Below are 6,454 nucleotides of genomic sequence, written 5' to 3' on the forward strand. Positions count from 1 at the left end.
GGAGGAGTTTAAGTGGTGTAAAAAGTTATATAATGTTTACTGAATTTGTTTTTAATAACTTAAGCCTTTCAATAAGTGTTTTTATTTTGGCATTACCCAAATAAATTTCCAACCTCATGCCACATCGTGGAGTAATTTTGGACTGATTATGTGATGGGGCAGAGTGAACATGATGCAGTTGCTGGAGAGAATCCTCAGAAGAACATTCATCTGTCAATTTTAAAAAGGCAAGCAGTAGTGATGAACCTTAAAGGATCATATCACTTGTTGGTTATTCAGCTTGTAATTCTGGTCCACATCTTCCATCTCTGTTGGCTGATGTCTTGTTTTATACCATGGCAGAAAAGTGGTGTGTGTGTGTGTGATAGTCCAACTGTATTTAGCATGCCTTTCACCGTTTGTTTTCAAATGCTCACTTTGCATGGCTAATGTACTCTTTTCATCTGTTTCCGTGTAATCCACCAAGTGCTCAGTACTTAATTAGAAAAAGTTACTTTGGCGTGCCTGAATGACTACCTTTGAAACTTAATCAGATGAATTAATTTTAGATTTCTATACTTTTCTTAATGGTTACTTACTTACCAAGCAATCAATTTATTTAAAAGGTTCAGACAAGACACAGATTGATATCATTGTCTAATGGAAAACTCTAAGAAATATTTCTCCTGGAAAACTTCCCATTGAGATGACTTCTCCCAAAGAAAACAGTCTTCCTTTTCCTGAACACTTTGGTTTGGATTTTGTAAGGGTTTTCTCATAAAAATAGAACAGAATACATCTCTAATTCAGAAACTACTGGGAAGCAAAAGATGTTCCATGTGGGATCGTATCCAAGGTCCACCTAGTCCAGTATCCTGATTCACAGTACAGCAAACCGGATGCCTCTGGAAATCCCACAAGCAGAGTATAGAGGTTGAAGTGTCACCCTGATATTGCCTCCCCATCTTGTTTCAGAAAGGTATCTGGGGATAAGGTCTCGGAGGCTCAGATTGCAGAAGGCATTGTTTCAGTTGGGTGAGTGAGTGAGTTGGGTAGGCATGTTGGTTTGCAGTCAAAGAGCAAGATTTGTGTAAAGTAGGCAGCACATTAAAGACAAACTAAATCTCCAGGGTAGAAGCTTTCAAAAGGTGGGTGTCTAATGAAGGGGACTTTAACTCCAAGAAAATATACCCTGGAAATCTTGAATAATAGGAAACGTTTCGTGAAGTACTTTGAATATTTGAAGAGCTGTTTAAAGGCTATGTTTTACTATGACATGACTTTCTAAAGTATTACACAGTTTCATGGAAAATATTTTTTTCAATTTTTATTTAATATTGCATATTCTTCCTTTCCACTAAGGGAAAGACTGCTCAGGGCAGACTTCACCCTTGTGTCATCACTACCTGTTTAGGAAGTTAGGTTGAGAGAATCATAGTATCATAGAGGCCACCTAGTCCAACCCAGTGCTCAGTGTAGGATCAGCCTACAGCAGGTGTGGCCAAATTGCGGCTCTCCAGATGCCCATGGACTACAATTGCACTTGCTGGTAGGGGGCAGGGCTCTTGGGAATTGTAGTCCATGGAACTCTGGAGAGCCACAGTTTGGCCTAAAGCATCCTTGATAAGAATCTGTCTAGCTGCTGCTTAAAGACTGCTAGTGAGGGGGCGCTCACCACCTCCTTTAGGCAGCTGAGTGAGTGACTTGGTTCAGACATAAATGAAAACCATGATCACTTTTAAATACAGTTGGTTTGTAGAACCAGGAGGTTCACAGGTGTTACCATAAATGTACTTCCACATGTGTCCTGTGACAAATGTATATACAGCTGTGGGGAATAGGCTAGTGAGAGGTGGTAAAATAGCAAAATGGATCATTCTCCAATGTTTATGAGGTGATTGTACATTTAAGAACTCAAGGCAGACAACACTTATCTTTATACAGCTGTCGCTGCATAAACATAAAAGACTAAGGGGTAAGTGGAAGCACCTTCCGATTGGCCCCTCAACAGGACATACAGCAGTTCTAGCCAGTCAGGTGAAGGCCCAAGTGGAAGGCGCGAAGCCCTCACCAGCACAAGCCAGAGCTCTGCCCAGAAGCCAAACCAACTGCCGTAAGTACACAGTCAGTCCGGCTGCTCGACTCACCGCCAGGGAGTATAATGATGATTGAAAAGACTAATGAAGGTTGGGTGGTCCCCCTGAACTCTGAAGGACTTCAACAATAAGCTCTCAAAACTTCTTAAATCAACAGAATTGTTTCAGTGGTTTTATTCAATGGAGTGTGGATCAGGCTATTGACAGCATTGACCAGCCCTTTAAAATCTGTAGTATTTGTTATTTGTTAGTACTCGGGAAATTATCATTTTAAAAGTATCAGAGGTAGAGCAGATTTCCTCAGGTATTTATTTCCTTTAAAAGTTAAGCAATTGGAATTGATTGCCAATTACCTGTGTCTGCTCAATTGACTTCATTATGCATATTAAAGTAATGTGAAATACTAAATGATAAATATACTTTCCCTAGAGAGATGCCCACCTAATTCACTTTCCACATTTGATAAATATGTCCTTCCTGTTTTGACATTTTGTTCCCTTGAGTTATAGAACTGTATTTAGCAAAAAAAATGCTGGATTTCCATTGATATGAGTATTTATTTGTGAAACTATAGGAGAGAAAATATACATCAGAAGATTTTATTGTATGCATCATAAGTGCTAATTAAACTTTATGGTGAATGTGCACATCACTGCCATACATACACTAAATGGTTTGAGCAAATCTTGCCTATACCCCAGATGACACTTCTTGTTTCACTCTTATCTTCTATGGAATTAAAGGTATTTATGAATATGAGTTATTAACTGTGCTCTCTACAAAGTACTCAAAACACTTTGCTTAGTGCCTAATATACAAAGAAAAGTTGATAAAATTAAAATTAGCCATCTTGAACACCAGCAATTATACTACACTGAGGTCTTGCTGCCTCCCAAATCCCTCTATATCCAGGCCCACCCTCAAATCTTCAGAAATTTCCTAACCCAAAGTTTGCAAAATCTACCCCTTATTCCTTCACCTTCTGCTTGCTGGTTGAAACCAGGACGTGAATTTTTATCTGAAGAAGAGTTGGTTTTTATACTCCATTTTTCACTATCTGAAGGAGTCTCAACATGGCTTACAAATCACCTTCCTCTACTGACAACATACAGTTTTTGAATAGGCATGTGTACAAAAAAAATCATATTGTTTTAGATTCAGTCCAAAACAATTTGGACCAAATTCAAATTGCATAATTATCCCTTCACTTTTACAGATTCGGCCAAATCCAAAAACTTGTATTTGTGTGTATGTGTGTGTGTTTCCCCCCCCCCCCCCCCCATTCCCAGGCAGCATACATCATCTCCACCACCTGAGAAGGGGGGAAAGAACACGTACTAAAGAGCAGAAAATGACTGGTGTGCTGCTCCCTTTAAATCACTCCCCAAACCTGGAGTGGGATTTAAAGGGAGAGGGTGGTATACCTGTCATTATCAGCTTTTTGGCATGCTGCTTTCACTTTAAATGCATCCCCAAACTTTGCAGGTAGCTTTGCAGGTAGCTTTAAACCGAGTGGCCTGCTAAACATCTGATAAAGACAGGCACACTACTCCCTTTAAATCTTTCCCCAAGCATGGAAAGGAATTTAAAGGGAACAGAGTGCCTTTCCTTATCAGGTGTTTGGTCGGTGCTCACCCCCCACACCTTCTCAGGAGCTACCTGAGAAAGCAGAAGGGATGCATTTAAAGGTTCAAATTGTGGCCAAATCATGACCACAGCTGTTTCAGACCACTGAAATGAAGGGGATGGGTGGTTCAGTTCAGATAGGTCCAAAAAGTGCTCAGATATGTCCAAAAGGTACTTGATTGGATGCAGCCTCTTCTAAAAGTACAATTATTGGTAGATCTTATTTGGCTCTAAAGTTATAATCCTAAAGATGCTTACTAGGTAGTAAATTGCACTGAGCTCAGTGGGATTTACCTCTGAATATATGTACAAAGGATTGCAGTGAAAGTGTCCCACACCAGTAACCTAGCTAGTCTATGGCAACTGTAACTACCTTGTTTTGTCTTTTTCTCTTACATACATCCATTAAGAAACTGTGGCAATGCCTTGTCCATTATTCAAGGAGGATATCTGGTTTCTGCTGTCACTTGTATTTAATGTCAGAAGCATTAAACAGCTTAAACAACATCACATGAACTATCTTTATCCATTGTCTGGCATATGTAGAGAATAATATTTCTATGTAAATCCAGTATAATCCCTTCCTTTCTTCATCTTGCCATGCTATTCCCACCTTACTTTTTGCCTGCTGGTGAACTGCCCCTTCTCAACCTCAATGATCTTTCTAACTGAACTTTATTCTCTCTTCTTTCCTTTCTGCCCCACTTCTACCACTTATTTATCTGCTTTTAAAGGGTTTTCCTTGAATCCAACCGAAGCCGCCTGCAGTCACCCTTTGCCATTATTTCTTTAAGAGATTTATTTAGACATTCTTGGATTGGGGAACATTTGTTCTTATTATCAGCCATTCCCACAGTAATAGAGAACCAAAACAAGTTGTGAGTGCAGAACAGTCACGTGAAGCTGCTTTATAAAGAGTCCGACTATTGGTCTACCAAAGTCAGAATGGTCTGTTCTGAGAATTCTCCAGGGTCCCCAACAGAGGACTTTCACATCACCAGCTACTCGACCTGTAGCTTTTTGCTAGAGATTCCAAGGATTCAACCTGGCATGTTCTGTATGCAGAACCGTTACTTTCCTAATGAGCCAGAGCTCCAGTTACAGAAAAGTTAGCAGCAATTCACTACCCAACACATGTTCAGTGGTCTCATTCAGAAGCAGAGCTCCAAAGTGGAGCTTTAGAAAAGTCAGTGATACTCGTATCCTGATTCATTGTGAAGAATTTTATACAAACATAGTGCATTACAATCAGCCCATGGTTACCCACTCCACCCCCGCCAACTGGCTGGTGATCCCTGACCCCAAAGAAGCATGCTGGTCTTCAAATAGGGCCAGAGCTTTCTCTGTCCTGGCTCCCACCTGGTGGAACGAGCTCCCTGAAGTGATCACGGCCCTACCTGAACCCCCACAATTCTGCAGAGCCTGAAAAAGGGAGCTTCTTCACCAGGCATTTGAATGAATTCAACCAACCCAACAACATCCACAGTTCCCCCCTTAGACACCTCCTCCATGACTTGAACCAGACTGACCTCCTTGGGGGTTTGTCTAAGTTGTAGTTGTTGTTATCACTGGCCAAAGCCATTGGAGTTATGTTGATTTAGATCCACTGTTGGATTGTTGCTGATGTGACTATGTTATATGTTCAGACTGTTCCATGTATTACCCCTGCAATGTTGTCTGTGAACCACCCTGAGCCATATGGGAGGGTGGTATAGAAATCTAATAAATAATAAATAAATGATTGAATGGAAGTTGCCTGCTTCCCCCCCCCCCACACACACACACACACCGTGGGCTATGTATCATCACAAAATGCCATCCATGGGTGATAGAGAACCCTGAGGAACTACATGATGGGAGTCTGCTGGAGGAAGGAGGAATCAATCGATATTGCCAATTGGGTCTGGATCCAACCCAGAAGTTTTACTGCAGACATCCTGGGATTTATGCTTTCCCTTCACCAATCTGTGAACATTCTGTGACATCAGAAATTTTACATATTGACTGGATTGGAAACAAATTGGTGGTGGATGAGATTTAACAGAGGGTTCACTGGCAACCAGCAGGCAGGCAATTTTTAGCCTACAATGAATGTGAGAAAATTGTACAATAGCATTTCACCTAACAGACACATCAAGCATTTTTCTATTTTATTGCCCCACGCTGTCCCATGTCCACAGATCCCTTCAGTTTAGAGCATGCAGCAATGATCACAGTGTCTGTTAGGTTCAATTAAAACAGCAGCTGTGTTCCAAAATAAACATGAAGAGGGTATTTTACATTATAATGCTTTAGTATGAAATTGCTACAGAAGCACAGATGGTCATTATCAAGGCCATTGGAAAATTATGGCTTTCTGAATTTTTACCAGTGTCTGTGTGACTTTCACATCACGTCATGCCTGTTTGTGCTCTCCATCATCAATTAAGGCCCTCTGCCTCTTTTGTCTTTTCTTAGGAGATTTATTTGGTTTTATAATCTATTTTCTCTTGTTTATATCCTCTGCATTCCTCATAGAAAAAAAAAAACAAGCTGGTTTTCCTTCCAGAGGAATATGCAAGACATTTCTTTCCATTCTATTGGAGGGTCTGGAAGTCCCTATTAACCTCTCTGCTGTTATCAGCCAAACCCCTCCTCACACTGAGACAGATATACAGAAACACTGTTATTTAACCCTGCATCAAATATTAATTTGTAGCACACTGCCTGTCTAAATTGACCTTGGAATAAAATCTGTACATCTAAAATTGCCC

This window comes from Paroedura picta, chromosome 1 (genome assembly GCF_049243985.1).
Source record: "Paroedura picta isolate Pp20150507F chromosome 1, Ppicta_v3.0, whole genome shotgun sequence".
Classification (NCBI taxonomy): Eukaryota; Metazoa; Chordata; class Lepidosauria; order Squamata; family Gekkonidae; genus Paroedura; species Paroedura picta.